General features: G+C 39.7%; 1 protein-coding gene across 2 annotated transcripts in view; it reads left to right on the plus strand.

Annotated features, from left to right (window-relative positions):
* Positions 1-17,889, plus strand: part of LOC133985502 (storkhead-box protein 2-like) — a 165,193-nt gene that overhangs the window by 83,514 nt on the left and 63,790 nt on the right. The window lies entirely within an intron of this gene.

Consider the following 17,889-nt stretch of genomic DNA (forward strand, 5'->3'; position numbering starts at 1 on the left):
GCTTTAAAAGTGAGGAGAAGGATTTTAAATTCTATTCTAGATTTTACAGGAAGTCAATGCAGTGAAGCTAAAATAGGAGTAATGTGATCTCTCTTTCTAGTTTTTGTCAGAACGCGTGCAGCTGCATTCTGGACCAGTTGGAGAGTCTTTAGAGATTTGTTAGGGCAGCCTGATAATAATGAATTACAATAATCCAGCCTAGAAGTAACAAATGCATGGATCACACGACTGTGTGAAACTGCAGTGACATTGTTTAATACGCGACTCAAACACATAAACAATGGAGGACATGGAGGCGATGGTTTACTTGCTGCTGTATGTGGCTTTTTATCACACACAGAGCAAGAGAAGAGCCGAATTGCTGTAACGCTGTTGGAAGTATTTGAAAAATGTCGGGTTTGATTCTTGTGTGAGATGGCTCATGACTCTCTGACCAATCATTGGCTGGCAGTCTGTTGATGCACATTTTAGTATTGGCTCAGTTCGCTTTGAAGTTGAAGATAGTGCCAGGTACTATCCCCAATTGAAACACAAAAAAAACCGAGTAGAATCGAGTCAAGCCGAGTATTGCTAGAACTGTATAGTGGAAAAGCCCCATTATTTTCCCTCTGATAAGTGGGTTGGCACCCCAACAGTGTGTGAATGGGTGAACGTGACTTGTATTGTAAAGCAATTTATCTTGTCTCTCTGAAACCAACAAATTCTGATGAATTTTAATCCTTTTATTGCTGGAGTACACTTTTCATTGCTGAGATTGGGAAACAGTGACCAAGTCAGACGGGTCCGAAATGTAAGTAGGAAGATGATCTGATTGGTGATTGGAAACAAACAGTTTATCCAGATTAACTGAAAGTAAAATGTGATGGAGGTTTATTACTATATATTTATTATTACAGTTCAATAAGGGGAGATCAATTGGAAGCATTTAATGATGATAGTAACAGAATGTTTTTTGGCAGTTACACTCGATGATCATCATAAACTCTAGGCCCCTATAAGGATAAGAGATAGAACAGTATAGGCTCCCCCTAAACAAAATAAAGCATTATTACCATGCTGAGATTGTTTCAGCTCTGACGAGATAAAAACAGATAAAGATAGGCCTAGATAAAAATAGCATATCATGAAACGCAATTCACAAGAAAACAACACATTAATCATAATGAGTGCTAAAGAGAAAATTCTCCAACATTGAAAATTATAAGGATTTGTGATGTGAAAATGGGAAAGAGGGATAGAATTTAACCTGCAGTGAGGTTGAGAGGCTCATCGGAGAAGGATGCATCTTAACCTGCGATAAGACTAAATGGGTGTCACAGGCCAGAAGACTGTAATGCTAGCCTGCAAGGAAAGCTAGAGGAAAGAGATGCAATGAGTGCTACAGGGCACTGTAGAAAGAGATGGGTAAAATCGAATAACCATTTTAGGGATTTTTGAGCAGAGAGGATGATAACAATTGTCAAATACATGAGGAAATTCCTGCAATGCTGCAGAAGAAGCAGCACCTGTCCAGTACTTTTGAGACCACATTTAAGAGGCACTTATCTAAAGTTGTGAATAAACCAGGATTTAGATATGCGAGAACTATTGAACAGTAAGATAGAAGATGTCTCAGAGATTTTTCTGATTTTTAATATTTATCTGAATGTCTGTAGCCGGGGTGCAAATATGTGAAGTACAGCTGTCATCTGCTAATCAAAAGATCTGCGGTTCAATAACCAGCTCCTCTAGTCCACATGTTGATGTTTCCTTGGGCAAGATGGTGAACCCTAAATTGCTCCTGATGGTTGTGCCAGTACTCTGTGTGGTAGCTTGCCATCGTCGGTGTGAGTGTGTATGTGAATGGGTGAATTTTTGTAATGTTTGTACTGCTAGAAAGGGATCAACTATTTATTCAATTAAATTGTGCTATATTGGGATAGATATCGTTATCGGGACATGAAATGACCTGTATGGAGGTATATGGCAGTGTGATGTGACAATATCTATCATGTGATGAGAGAAAAACCTCTACCGTTTCATATTCTGCTCTATTGTTTATACAGCGGGTAAAATAAGTATTGAACACGTCACCATTTTTTAAAGTAAATATATTTCTAAAGGTGCTATTGACAAGACATGTTTACCAGATGTTGGTAACAACCCATGTAATCCACACATGCAAAGAAATCAAACCATAGATGTCCATAAATTAAGTTATGTGTAATAATGTGAAATGACACAGGGAAAAAGTATTGAATACATGAAGAAAGCATCAGCATCTGTGTCTAGTGGCTAGATTGTAGACTGTCAAATAAATACAGTACAATTCATTTATTAGTATTTACACTCAACTTGTGGGATTCAAATAAATAATAAATAAAACAAGAATAAAAAAAGATAAATACATTTTCTTTTCTTATATCAAATAAAGATGTCATTTTAAGATAAAGTGCATTACAAAAGGCTTTTGATTGTGCTTCTTAAATAAAGTGCTTAGTTTTAGAAAGATAAAAAAAAAAACCTTTTTTGCTTTTAAACTTAAACCAAACTTAATTTCACATCTAATAACTTTATAATAGGGATACACCGATTGTGAGATTCTGGGAGATACTGATTTTTAAAATAAGAATTTGGCCGATAACCAATATAAACATAGCACAAAAAGTAAGGAAATGTGTGATTGGTAGATTATTTCTTCGAACATAGGTCGTCATAATCCAGTTGTACTGGATCAGTTTGAGATGGGTATATATTGTTAGGATTTCAGCTCGTGAGCATATAGCACTCCAATCTTCCTCCGAGATATCTTTTTGCAGGTCCTGTATCCATTGAGTTCTCTTATGCTCAGTAAAGTCTTTGTGATTTTTAACCAGTGTTTTATAGAGTAAGGATATTTGACCCTTGCCAATGCATTTATTCACTGCTAGATTTTCTAGGATGCATCTGTGAGTAAATGAAACTCCTTAGCTGTAAATATTTGAAGAAGTGTGTCCGTGGTATACCATATTTGCTTTTAAATTTTAAATTTGCTTCAAATGACATTAGTTTGTTCTCCTTGTATAGATCCATAATGTTATAGATGCCCTTTGTTGGCCATATTTTAAAGCCTTGGTCTTTTTTGCCAGGGGAGAAGCTATCATTCCCCCATATTGGTGAAAAGCATGAACATTTTTAGTTTTTGAAAGGTGCAGAGTATAAATAACTGTAAAGTCGTAGGCCTTTGGTGCAGGCACTTTTGATTTGTACCCATGGTAAGAGAGGGTCAGACGAGAACCAGTACATTGCAGCACTGTGTTGAGCAGCCCAGAAGTACAATTGTAAATTGGGTAATTGTAACCTTCCTCTCTCATGGCAAATAAAGAAGTGATAGTTGCAACCTTGCCCTTCTGTTATTCCAAATTAACTTTGTAAACATTTGCTTCATTTTTTAAAGAACTGTGGAGGTGGGGGTAATGGGATAGATTGGAATAAATATAAGAACTTAGGCAGTATATTCATTTTGATTATGTTTATACGTCCTAGAAGAGAGATCGGCATAGATGACCACCTGTTCAAAGATTCGGTTACTGTAGAAGTCATAGGTTCATAGTTACAGAGTACTAAGTCTTTTATGGCTGGGGTAATGGTAATACTGAGGAATTTATATCCGTTCACAGCATTATTGAAAGGGTGGCTTATCACTGGATTTAACCGCTCCTGCTTATTTAAAAACATTACAGAGGATTTTGTTTTGTTTACTTTAAAGCCTGAAAACTTTCCAAATATGTCAATTAAATTGGTTAGATTAGAAATCGAATTGCTGAGGTCTGTTAGAAGTAAAAAGGTGTTGTTTGCATACATTACAATACAATGTTCTATGTCCAATATTCTTATACCTGAGATTGAGGGATGTGACCTCACCGCTATTGTAAACGGTTCCGTCGCCAGAACAAATAACATTGGTGAGAGATGGCACCCCTGACGGGCACCTCTCTTTTCAAAATAAAATGTACATTTATAACATTTATAACCCCTAAATTAATCCCTTCACTATCTCCCCAAACGAGACAGCGTACATTCCCTGGTAACATCAAGAGCGAACTAGGTGCTCAACTGATCCACTAATAACGGGGAGCAGATAAGAGCTAGAGAGTCACAGTGAACATGCAAACCCTCCGCTTACAATCGGCTTAACCTGTTTAACCCTCACCATATTTTCAGAAGAAAAACGCCTAAAAGACATACCCAAAGTAAATGAAGAATTGCTTCACAATTATAAGGTTCATGTGCATTTCCTTGGTGTCTGGGGACATCTAGGGACCTCAAGGAATGTATTCCCAGTGTCAGAAATAGTGTGTCTGTTATTATACCTGAGTAAATTTGAATAAAGCAAAGGAGAAATGGGAAATGTCTATCCTCGCCTATTTTTTCCCCCTATTTGACAGAGGATAACACCATGCTAACACTAATAAAATGCACACAGATGCCACTGATCACCTTCAGCAACTCCTTGACTACACATGTACCACATTTGATAGAATTTGAGCAAAGGGCAAAGCCTCCACAAAGGTTTTAGTAAGGATAGGACCAGGCGGACATTCATTTGGCACAGTTTGGCACAGTTTGGCACCAAAGTGTGCCAAATAGGTTATTTTCCACTTCCAAAGGAAACTGGCTGAAAAATACAACATATGTCCATTACAGGAGTCTATTGCCATTTACTGGAGCTGTTGGATATGAAATTTACCTTGTGGCCCATCAACTACTACCATTGTGTATAGTATATAGTATATAGTATAAAATCAAATTTTAAAAAAACAACTAAACTTGTATCATTTTGTCTCCAAATGGAGTTATTTTTATTATGAAAATGTAACAAGATAAACATCAATGAAAATCCTGTAAACTATGTACAAATATAAAAAAAAAAAACAATGAAGTGAAAGTGAAAAAGCACACAAAAAAATAAAAATAAAAACACAGTAACAGGAACATTCCTGAGGTATGCACTGCTGTGATTTCAAAGTTTTCACCTCCTAACATGGTAGTCTTTGAAGCAGTTCCGGCTTGAGGTGAAACACAGAGCAACATCACACTTGCTGCAGTACACCGGTGTCTTCACCTTTCTCCCTTGGTCCTTGCACACCACACAGACCCTCCGCTGGTCAGTGGCAGTTTGTCCAAAGTACATGGGCATACAGGTGGTGCTGAGAGTGGGGCGGGGGGCAGCAGCAGCAACTGCAGCTTGGGCCTCATCAACCATCTCCCTCATTAGGACCTCCCTGAATCTTTTGTGGCGCATGGGAGTCTCTCCTCGTTCGATGGCCAAAAGCTTGAAGAGGATGTAGGAATTGACTACCGCAATATCCATAAAATGGTAGAAGGTCTTGTACCATTTCATCGTCTTCCCTCGAACAGAGTAATATTGGATCATGGCATCTGACAGGTCCACCCCTCCCATGTACTTGTTATAGTCTCTGATTGCATCAGGAACAGGAATGTTTTTATTGCGCCACTGTCCATCCTCCTTTACTCTCCTGCGTGTGGAGTCTCCACTGTATGCCTTGTGGAAACTGCTGCACACCGTCACATCCTTGGTGTCCTTCCACTTGACAAAGAGGAGGTTGTCCTTCCGCAGCCACCTCATGTCTCCCCTCTCAGCCTTCTTTGGTAACTCGTTGATTTGAGTTTTAGGAAAGCCAATGCGAGTCTGACGGATGGTTCCACAAGCTGATGTGCAATTGGTGGCAAGTTGCTGAAAAAGTGCTGGACTTGTGTAAAAGTTGTCCACGTACAGGTGGTAACCTTTTCCCAGCAGTGTGAAGTTCATTAGGTCCATTACTGATGTGAAACTGAGACCCTCCCCCTGAACATTGGCAGTTTTTCCTTGGTAAACAAAGAAATTCCACGTATATCCAGAAGAGGATTCAGCCAACACAAACAGTTTGTATCCAAACTTGGTTGGCTTGTCTCGCATGAACTGCCTGAAGCCAATTCTAGCTTTACTTGCCACCATACGCTCATCAATACTTATTTCCCTGCATGGCTGGAAGAGTGACTTGCAAGCAGTGACAATCTGGCTGTAGAGGGGTTTGATTTTGAATAGCCGGTCGTACTCAGGTGTTCCCTTCTTTTTCTGATTTTCTTCATCCTCTTCGATGTCACATAGATGAAGGGACCAAAAAATTGCTTCAAATGTGTCTCTGGTCATGCAGCTCCGTGGAAATGTGAAATTGTAGGGCCACTCTCTTCTCCACATGTCTGCCCTTGAATGTACGTGGACCATCCCAGAATACAGTATTATAGCCAAAAATATGAAGAAGTTCTGAACTGTAACGGGAGACCATTTGAAATGCATACCTGATGCTTTTCTTCTGGCTGCATTGTCATTTGTATTGTTGATAATTGTGTGAATGGTGCTGGAGCTGAAGAAAAGCTTGAACAGGCTCAATGGTGACCATGCCACTGTCCTGTCAATCCTGGGACCTGGTGGATGCTTTGGCTGAAACTTTGGCAGTGGTGGCTCCACATCTGGCTCTTCTGGATTACACCAGCGATCACCACGTCCAGAGGTAGCCTGCTTTGGCTGCTTACTGGAAGGCCCACGTCGTCTCTGCTGACCCTTCTTTGACTGTGATGGAGGGGTGGGGGCTGGGGCAGGGGAGGGTGACACTTTCTGTGATCTGCATGTCGTGTATCTTGAGGAAGCAGAACTGCGCCTTGTCTTCCTTGCCGGTGGCACATACTCCTCATCTTCATCATCCTCACTAGAAAGAGGAGATGAAGCTTCAGCTGGAGGGCTGGGGGGCTGCAGTGCTGCTGGTGCCAGATGGACCTGGGGTTTCATCCTCCTGGCTTTGGAGACAAATGGAGATAAATAATGAGAATCATTCAACAGAACAATACATCTGCCCAATTCATCATAACGTGTTTAGCCTAAAGAGATCAATCTTGAGCTACTATGTACAAATAGTGATTGAATAACACAAGCCCCACTTTTAGCTATTATCAAATGTCTGCACATGTGGGACTAATGCCAGGTTGTAAAGGTATTCAGGCTATCTGATAATAGTAACAGAATCACTAACATGAAATAAATAAGTAAAAATATCAGATTTGGTGAAAAGTCAGACTTGAAAAGAAAACTAGGCATGCGCCGCCATTTTGTCTTTGTCCCTTTACACAGATCAGCTGTTACAGTGAGAGTGTAGGCAAAATAAAACATGAATGTTTTCAGGTTGATAATAGTAATCTGATTATAATCTGATAAAAGATTATTATAATAATAGTAACAGAATCACTAAATATCAGATTTTGTGAAAAACATGCCGACAAAACGCAAGTACAACAGAAAACAAAACTTCAAAGTTGGCGCCGCCATTTTGTGGCTCAGCTGGCGCGGATCAGCTGGCGCTATTGTTTGAAAAGGTGAAATAAAACCAAAATCATCAATCATGGCGACAAAAATGTCGCTATTGCCTGTAAATGTATAAGAAAAACAATAACTTACTCATAAACTGGATCCCGGTTCAGCAGTAAATATGTGTCCTCCTCTTCTTCATATTCAGAGCAGCTGCTATCAGATGAGTCTGTGACCTCGACATCACTTCTGTTCTGGATGGCTTCCAAGGCCTCCAGTATTGTGTATCTTTGTTTTTGCTTCTCAGCCATTGTAAAACGAACTAAATGTCTTTCAGATACAAATGCTGAATGAGGCTCGTGCGTAATGCGTATTGACGCTTGTATCAGCAGGGGGTTACGCAGCGAATGATCTTCAATTTTTACCTGGATTATTTATAGTCTGATAGGAGTGTGACATCTCGTTGGAAAGCTCGCGATAAGTAGAATATCACTGCAGTGTGATTGACTCTGAAATACCAACACACGACCAGTAGGTGGAAGCAAAAGACCGTGTTTGAAATCGAGCAGTGAGGATGCAGTTTCTGCAATATACGTCACCATGGTGTCCATTTTGAACATAGCACGGTGCGAATAGACTCAAAATGACAAAGAAAGGGTAAGGAAACAATATTAGTCGCTTTTGATGGCAATTGCTTTGTTATTTGATAGAATATTGAGACATAAACACAGAATTTCACATTTTGACGATAAAATGCAAAATGTAGCTGCGTCTTTGCTACGGGGCTGACATGAGCTGGTTAGGTCGGATAATGTTTTGTTTGGTATCAGCAGAAAGATGAGCTTCTATAGTTTAATTCTATACCTAACATGACTGAGTAGAGCAAGCGGATATATGTGTACTGCTGCGTTTCATTTCGACTGTCCCTTATATTCACAGAGCTGTTATTTTTTTAGTTAATTGTTTAAATTATTGCCAAACAAACTGTGTTTGAGAAAAATACACTTGGACTGTTGTTTTGGTAGAGTTGAAGCCTCATCTTTTGGAAACATTTGAAAAAAAAAACCACTACAGCGTTTTATTAACTTTTTATAGGCAGTAAACTGTTGTAGCGCTCGCCCGACCCGGTACCGGGTCCGTCGGGTCAAACAGGTTAATGCAATAAGCGAATAAATTAAATATATATACACATGTATGTGTGTATCTGTTTGGTATGTGATTTTAAAACCACGTCTGTAAACAGTACTGTAAAGTACGACCTAACCAAAAAGAGAGACGGGACATAACCCATTGTTACAAAATAAACACTTAACACCGGCAGCTGTGAAAAGGCATCATTACAACTTGTAAGAGACAGACAGTACCTTTCCTCAATAGATGAAAAGCAAAGTTCAAGTTGAATGTTCACATCGTCTGCTGCCACTAAAAAGTTCAGTCACTGACAGTGGTCATCCTGGTGTAATCTCTCACGTCAGGGCCAGTCGGCTAGGTTTTCAGTTCGTTATTGAAAGCTTCCACACCCGCAAGGTCGGCGAACACGTGAGGTTTCCCTTCGTGGAGCAGCCTGAGTTTAGCAGGGTACATGAAGCCATAGACAATCTTCAGGTCACGTAGACGTTGTTTAACATCATTAAAATGCTTCCTTTTCTTGTGAAGTTTGGTGGAGATGTCGTGGAAAAACATGACATGGTGGCCTTCAAACAAGATCTTGCCTTTCTTTCTGCCTGCCTGCATGACTCGGATCTTGTCTTGAAAGTTTAAGAACTTCAAAATCATGACTCGCGGTGTAGTGGATTGTGGCGCCCCTGGCAGCCTGTGGGCTCTTTTGATAATCAGTGGTGTAGGGAAGGTCTCTGGTCACAGGATGTCGGGCAACCACTTTTCCAGAAAAGCAGTTGCATTGCCTTTTTCAACTTTCTCCAGGAGATTCACCAGTCTAAGATTGGAACGGTGGTTCCTGTTTTCGTGATCGAGGAGGTGAGCTTACACACCTGTGTCTCCAGTGACGCGACTTTGGTTTTCTCACCGGCAAGATCATCCTCCATGTCACCGATCCGGTCCTCTGCTTGCCCCAGTCTCCCTGAAAAGTCTTTGATGTCCTACTTAATCCCATTTATTGCAGATAGAACTCCGTCAAATTTGGAGCCAAAGTAGTTTTTCAGAGCGGCAATTGCTTCCAAAATCCCTGCTGCTCCCAGAGCTTGCACGTCAGTATGTTAGCATCTTCCCCTGTTTTTTCGAGTTGGTCCGTCTTGTTTTGAGCCTTTTTCTGGTTGCCCGAGGCGGTTTTGGATGGTCTGGATGACATATCTTGGTCATGGATATCCTTAACTTTACTTTAGAAAAAGTATGTGTTCGCTTTTAACACAGGATCATTTCAATTCAGCCGATATTGACGGAGAGAGTGCAGCTGCGACCGCTCAGCTCCGCGCCATAGCAACACCCCCATCATTACACTATCTTTGAATGAACACATATTGAGTCATACAAATTCATGAAAGAATCTTTAATAACTTTCTTTCACAAGAAATAATTTTTTCTTTTTGAAAAACTGCTTCAAAATCCCTTCAGCCTGCTTTAAAATTACCTATAAGAATTGTATGTACTTCCATAGCCCAGCAAAAACATATTTTTAGTAAAACATAAATTAAATAGAAATGTATTACAAAAGAAAAAGAAAATATAATTAAAAAACAAGTATGAATATATAGCCTAACCCTAACCCTTTTAATCATCAATCAATCAATCTTTATTTGTATAGCGCCAAATCACAACAAAGTTATCTCAAGGCACTTTACACATAGAGCAGGTTCTAAACCGTACTCTTCAGGTTTTAATTTTAAAGAGACCCAACATTCCCACATGAGCAGCACTTAGCGACAATGGCAAGAAAAAACTCCCTTTTAACAGGAAGAAACCTCAGGCAGAACCAGGCTCAAAGTGGGAGAACATCTTCCTCGACTGGTTGGGGTAGAGAGGAGAGAGAGAAAGAATAGGAGAGAGAGAGGCACAAAGAAAGTAAACATTGAAGCTAGAAGGTCCGGGACTGGAATCTGTCATCCGGACGTCTACAGGCCCAGATTACCTGTGAGACGAGAAAGCACAGACAACTCCGGGGAAGAAGTTTAGGTTATTGAATGCATTAATAGTACATGAATGTTAATGGATATAGATGGATGGATAGAGAGAGAGAGAGGAGGAGAGAGGAGCTCAGTGCATCATGGAGGTAGGAGTCCCCCGGCAGTCTAAGCCTATAGCAGCATAAACTAGGAGCTTGCTAACTATAAGCTTTATCAAAAAGGAAAGTTTAAGCCTACTCTTAAAAGTAGAGAGGGTGTCTGCCCTCCGGACCGAATCTGGGAGATGATTCCACAGGAGAGGAGCCTGATAACTGAAGGCTCTGCCTCCCATTCTACTTTTAGAGATACTAGGTACCACAAGTAGGCCTGCATGCTGGGAGCACAGTGTTCTGGTAGGTACATAAGGTACTATAAGCTCTTTAAGATATGATGGAGCCTGACCATTAAGAGCTTTAAAAGTGAGGAGAAGGATTTTAAATTCTATTCTAGATTTTACAGGAAGTCAATGCAGTGAAGCTAAAATAGGAGTAATGTGATCTCTCTTTCTAGTTTTTGTCAGAACGCGTGCAGCTGCATTCTGGACCAGTTGGAGAGTCTTTAGAGACTTGTTAGGACAGCCTGATAATAATGAATTACAATAATCCAGCCTAGAAGTAACAAATGCGTGGATTAGTTTTTCAGCATCATTTTGAGACAGAATATGTCTGATTTTTGAAATATTACGCAGATGAAAATAGGCAGACCTTGACATTTGTTTTATATGGGAATTAAAGGACAGATCCTGGTCAAATATAACTCCTAGGTTCCTTACAGTAGTACTGGAGGCCAAAGTAATGCCATCCAGAGTAGTTATATCATTAGATAATGTGTTTCTAAGGTGTTTAGGGCCAAGCACAATAACTTCAGTTTTTTCTGAGTTTAACAGCAGGAAGTTACAGGTCATCCAGGCCTTTATGTCCTTAATACATGTTTGTAGTTTAGTTAACTGGTTGATTTCATTAGGCTTTATTGATAGATATAATTGAGTGTCATCTGCATAACAATCCCTCTATATGTGGAAAATGAATAAAATGAAAAAGACTATTAATGACAGCAAACTGCAGCAGAGACTAATGTTAACTGCTCCTCTCCTCTCTCGCTCTCTCTCTCTCTCTCTCTCGCTCTCTCTCGCTCTCTCTCTCAGCATGTGTACAGCTGAGACACAGACAGGCAGTGGTGGAGAGTTGTCAACAACTGAACTCACTAATTTAAAATCAATCTCTATGAAAGAAGAATCCAAATGACGAAAAAGGATGTGATTGAATGATAGAAACGAAAGCTATAACCTGCCCTCCTGGTGAACATGTCACTTATTTTACAATATTTAGCTGCATCAGTGGCTCCAGCTTCCCTTTTCTTCTGTCCCTCCATTTCTCGCGGCTTGAATGACAGGGGAGCTGTAAAATTTTTGATTGCTGTGCATCGCAGAGTGGCGTGATTACGTACGCCAGATAAGTGGATTAGATTGGTCCGGGCATCCGGCAACTCATTCTTGCGTGCTATATTGTTGTTGGTGAAGTTGACTGTTCCAGTCAGGCCAGAACGACCAACAGGCCACCACCTCTGGCTCAGTCTGTTTCTCTTTTCACCTAAATTGTGAGACGCAGACCTGAACAGCCACTCACTGTCCATACTGGTGCATGGCGCACGTTCTGGTAACGGGAGTCTCTGCAAAGTATGCATCCAGCTGCTGTAATACCCTCATCCTTGGCACTTCTGGTCTGTTTTCCTCCAGAATCTCCTCAAACATGTCATGCAAAGTGGACCGTCCCATGTCTACGCATGCCTTCCTGCTCTCTCTATCGTCTCCAACACCGGCAGCAGGCTCATCCATAAATTGCGCTTCAAGCATTGCTCGTGCGTGTTGTTTAATGTTTGCATCAAAGTAGCGGTCCTTATATCTGGGATCCAGTAAGGTTGCAATGAAGAAAATCAGATCAAACTTTATTTGGTCAAATCGTTTGTTTATAGCCTTAAATAATGGGATTTTTGTTATTTTAACACTATAGTCTGTATCAGTCTCCTTGCTCAAAAGACGTCTCAGGGCTCTCACAAAGGGGATCATGTCAGCAGCCGATGCCTCAGATAAGCTGACTTCTCTTGTCAGTTGATCAAACAGGGAGAGAAGTGTGATAAAGTTTTCAATTAATCCCCACTGGTGTGCAGTGAGGGTTGCGGGTAGGTCATAGTCTTCAGCATATCTAGCAAGTGCATGCTTTTGTTCAGGAATGCTCTGCATCATATAAAAAGTACTATCCTGGAGGGACTGGGTAGTAGTAGGCAGGAATAGTGTTGTTTGTTGCAAAGTATGGTCGAAATACATATTTCACTGGAATTTGCAGAAGTAGTAGTTGTACTAGTGATAGTAGCTAAAGCAGTATTAGCTTACTGGTATTGCAGATGTAGTCGTGACAAGTTGTAGTAGTTTAACATTAATATCAATAACAGAGGTAGTAGTATTTATAATGCAAAAGCAATTGTAATAGAATCAATAGTAGCAGCAGTAAAATAAAAGAAACAGAATTATTACTGTAGAAACACTTTGAGAAGCAACAGGAGTTGGCATCTCTCAGCTGTTCTTTAGAAACCAGATACTTTTCACCCCCATCCCCACTTGTAGTGTGTGTTTGTAGGGTTCTGGGTTTGTCCTATGACCTCTTTGCATGCCAAGGCCTGCCCAGCTGTCAGCGTATAGAGGCTGCAGGGTGGTGGTCAGTGTTTTCCATCAGAGCCTCTGTAGCTGTGCTCAGTCCTCCTCTGTCTTTCTTCATAGTCTCATTTTGTCACCTGTCCCTTAAAGTACGGTTTCTGTATAATTATTATTTTTGCTAAATCTTTGTACGTTCGCAGCCCATCATATAGTGTACGCTGGACAATAGAAATCAGCATTGTGCAACCACCAATCTGCACTTCTCTGAAATGTACCCAGCTCTGACAGCAACTAGTTTTGAATTGCATTAGAATTAGGCAGAGGAGGTCAACTCTTTCAAAATACTGTTGCTCTGTCATGGAATGTAGTTTTAAGATGTGTTTTAGTCGAAAAGTTAGTAGTTCTAACTTAGAATCTGTGTTCAGTTTATCAAGATAGAGCCTAATTGAAAATTTGCTCCAACGTTTTTGGAGATCTGAAGTCCTGCCAGTGGAGTGAAGCTGAGCTGGGATGTCATCAAAGTACGCTGCTATAGAAAGGGCCTCTATTGCAATTTTGCAGTGGGACTGTCAATAAGTCACTTTATTAAGATTGGCTCTCTCTCCTACAGCTGACTGCCCAAACCACACCCACCTCCACACTTTTGCAAATCTGCTACGTTTTCAGACATGTGAAGACGTGACATGTGCCTGGTGAGCAGCCGGTCATCTCAGCTGTTAGCAGCCCTACTCTGAGATGATCAACCGGTCATCTAAGGGGATAACATGAACCCATGTACTTATCTGTGCAGCTTTTTAGGGCATTTTGAAATACACCGTAATTCCCTTTTGTCTCACAGATAAAATCTAACAATTGTAACTGCTGCATGTTTTTACTTCACGCAATCACATAAACTGTTATGCAATAAACTGTTATGGTGAAAATAAGGAAGATGAGATTGTGATGATTATATTTCATAATAATGAACTCATTCATGAATTTAGTTTAAAAGTAAATTGGGTCTCCATAATGATACTTATATTCAGGGTTGGGAAGGTTACTGTGGAAATGTAATAGGTTACAGATTACTAGTTACTCTATTTAAAATACAATAAGTAATTTAGCGATCTCAATGACTTCATCAAAGTAATGTAACTTATTACTTTTGATTACGTTTCTAATTTTTCTAACCAATTTTTTCAGCTGTGTTCCCATTAAGCACCAAAATCTAAGTTCAGCTGTTTTTCATGGATACTGATAAGGGATATGTATAAGAGGGAGATAATTTCTTATAAAGCAAGATTTATATCTCATATCAGGAATATAAATTAAAGATATTTGATGAAAAAAGTGGGCTTAATTGGTACTGTGACTCCATTGAAGTCCATGTCATTATTTATTTACAAAATATCAAAAAATATTGTATTCTAAGAATTAAAACCAGCAATTTATGTATTCAGTAACATGTTAAATATAAAAAATGAGGAAAAAACCCTAAGCAAAATCTTAAAGGTGTGACTTCAGATGTAACATCCTTTGTAATTTTTGTCATTTTTATGAGTAACTGTAATTTAATGACACATTTTTTTCTCAGTAAGTGTAACAGATTATAGTTACATTTATTTTGTAATTATATTACTTTACGCCATTACCTGTCACTAGATACTCCCCAGCATTGCTTATACTTACCTGTGAAACAGCTGCTCAGTGCATACTCAAATAACAACCCGAATGAGTTAAGATAGAAATTCTTCCACATTCTTAAGACACAAAGGCACACAACAAAGTGAAAGGTCACCTAACTGCCTCTTCCTGCTATCTCAAACTGTCCATCAAAAAAGCATTTTCCTCCTCTTCTGTAAAGAAAAGTAGAGCCCATACAGCAACATCAAATCCGGAGACTCAGGGCGCACTCACACTAGGGCCAGTTGTTCCGTACCGTGCTTAAGCACGGATGTCCCCCCTCCACTGGCCCCCACTGGCCCGCACTCACATTACCTCTAACCCAAGTGTAGTCAAGCATGGTTACCTCCCACACATTGTGTAAAAACATATAGACAGTTTATTCTCATAAAACATGCACAGGTGTGTGTTCGCGTGCTGTGCGCCGGTAAAACACAACGAAGCCGATCTATTAACACAACGCACTATGATTAAAAAGTGCAAGCTTGTTCTTCTGAGTCATGCCTGTGTAGTATGCAGTACTAAGAAGTGTAAAAAAGACTCTAGTAAAAGCAGACGTCCTGATTCAACTCTTTACTCCAGTAAAAGTAAGACTTAGTTTAATGACTTAGAAGTCAGTGAATGACTTTAACGAATTTCGTTAGTTTATATAATGCAGATTTGTAAAATATGACTTTTATGAGGGTCACAGTCACAGACAATAAACGTAGCATTTCATAATTGTGGTAGCAGCGGTGCAGCAGATGTAATGAAGTCCACGCAGCACGCTGGATTCAAACTACTATTAAGCCTATAGCCTTTTCATTATAATGTCCATGGACATAAATTGAGTTCTTTTGCCTTAATAATGATACAATAATACACAAAAAATGGTTGGATTGGGAACCCATATATGCATAATGTCTCCACGTTGCATTTAGTGTTGCTTGTGAAATGACCAGGGCTCAGCTAGTGTTGCCTTTTAAAAATCGTCGCTTTCCCGGGATTCCTGGAAAATTGGCTTCTTTTCCCGGGATTTAAAATGTCTTATTTTCGGGAAAAATATTAATCCCTGGTGCTCATGCGTGACCAAGTGTACCGTGCTCAAGCACACCTCTTCCAAGCATACCGTACCAGGGAAGTGTACCGTACTCAAGCACGGTACACTTGCACTCACACTAGCCAAATAATCCGGATTTTAGGGGGCAAACGTGCTTGGGCACGGTACGATTGCCTAGTGTGAGTACGCCCTCACTCCAGAAAGAATGTTCCTCATTGCCTCCCCTGATCTGTGACCTATTATTTGCATAATGAGATGGGATCAGATCACAATGTGGGCAGAAAGTGATCAGATGTCATAATCCAGATAAACTGTCCAGATTGAGATTGTAGGTTAATACCAGTTGGAGATAGGGTCTTGCACGATAAGTCTGGTGATACATTTGTTTCTTCTCAACAAGTCCCATGTGTCCAATGTATGACTTAATCCCACACACACCATCCTGCTGCTGGAATATCTCAATAGAGCACCAGATGTGGATTAATCAGCTGTTGAAAATAGTCCCCAACAAAAGTGCCAGTTCCTCCTGTTAGAGTAGCAGTTGCTAAAAACTACAGTGGCCAGCTGTTACAGTGCCTATAAAATGTATTCGGTTTTCCCCTTTTATTGCTTTTATACATTGAATCATAGTCAATATAATTTGGCTAAAAATAAAAATACTTTACCAAAAAACAACTCTTTAATGTCAAAGTGAAAATAGATTTCTACAAAGTAACGTCAATTAATTAAAAATACATCATGTAAAATGAGTGATTACATAGATATTCACCCCCTTTAAAGAAACTGACCTTTAAAACAATATGGTTTAGACCTACTCTTTGTGTAAAGTGCCTTGAGATTATTTTTTTTGTGATTTGTAAATAAAGACAGAGTTTGAGCAGTTTCGCAAAGAAGAATGGAATAAAAGTCACAGTGTCCAGATGTGTAAGCCTGATTGAGACCTATTCATACAGACTCAGTGCTGTGATTGTGGCCAAAGGTGCATCTACTAAATACTGACTTTTATGTAAATTCTTGTTTGTTTGTTTTTCAGCCCAATTATTTTGACTGTGATTCAATTTATAAAAGCAATAAGTAGAAAACATCCAAGGGGGTTAATACTTTTTATAGGCACTGTATAGAAAATTACAGAACCTTTGAGAGACAGACTGACATGTAGTTGGATTTGATATTTTCATGAAAAATATAATACAACACTAGACTTATTCTTAGGTTAAGTGCTAGTTTGGCTCCACATATTTCTGTTATTCAGTCTTTTCACAGATGACGAGTGCGAGTTTGTTTGTGTGTCTCCCTCATTTGTTGAATAAATTCCTTTTAATAATAACTGTCCATTAATTCCTGCCAGTCTCTCATCCTGGGCTGTCAGATCGTGTGTTCCTTGTCCTCCCATTTCCCTATTTTTTTCTGGTCTGCAATTAGTGTTTTGGCATCAACTTTGATGTCAAATCTTTATTTTTTTTACTTGTGCCACCATCTGAACCTCAGGGGACACAGTATTCACCGCCTCAGTTATTGCAGCCTGGCAGCCTAGACTTCAGGGTTTTTCTTCTTAACATTGTCACTCTGGAGGACAGGATATGGTAAAGTGTGCCTTTTCTGGCTTCCATCTCTGTCACACTTATTTAAACCTCTGCTGTTGTTAAATTCTTCAGATTTTTACCTTTTGGGTAATCGCATAACTTAACTTCTTTCAACTTATCTGTTCAGCATGGTGCTCTCTTCATGATATCCTTATATAGAGAAATAGAGGCTTGGCTGTATGCTGATTGCAGATCGCGGACACGCGGCTGTCAATTTAGAAGGATTCTGATTCACTAACATACGCACAGTGGTGAGAACAAAATGGGCCGGTACGCATGTGTCATGAATCCCGTCGATGATTTTGCACAAGCAATTATTTTGTGCAGAGAGTAAGAACATTTCTGCGCACATATTAGTGAATGAGGCCCATTATGTCACTTAGTTTATCCCAGGCAAGGTGTAATATTATTTATATTTATGTTCAAATATGTTCTCTGTAAAAGAGACAGCATTATTCAGTACTTGAAGTTGTGTGTGGGATTTTAATTCTTTTAATTTTGGAGGAGTATTTTAT

Source organism: Scomber scombrus, chromosome 9, assembly GCF_963691925.1.
Source record: "Scomber scombrus chromosome 9, fScoSco1.1, whole genome shotgun sequence".
Taxonomy (NCBI): Eukaryota; Metazoa; Chordata; class Actinopteri; order Scombriformes; family Scombridae; genus Scomber; species Scomber scombrus.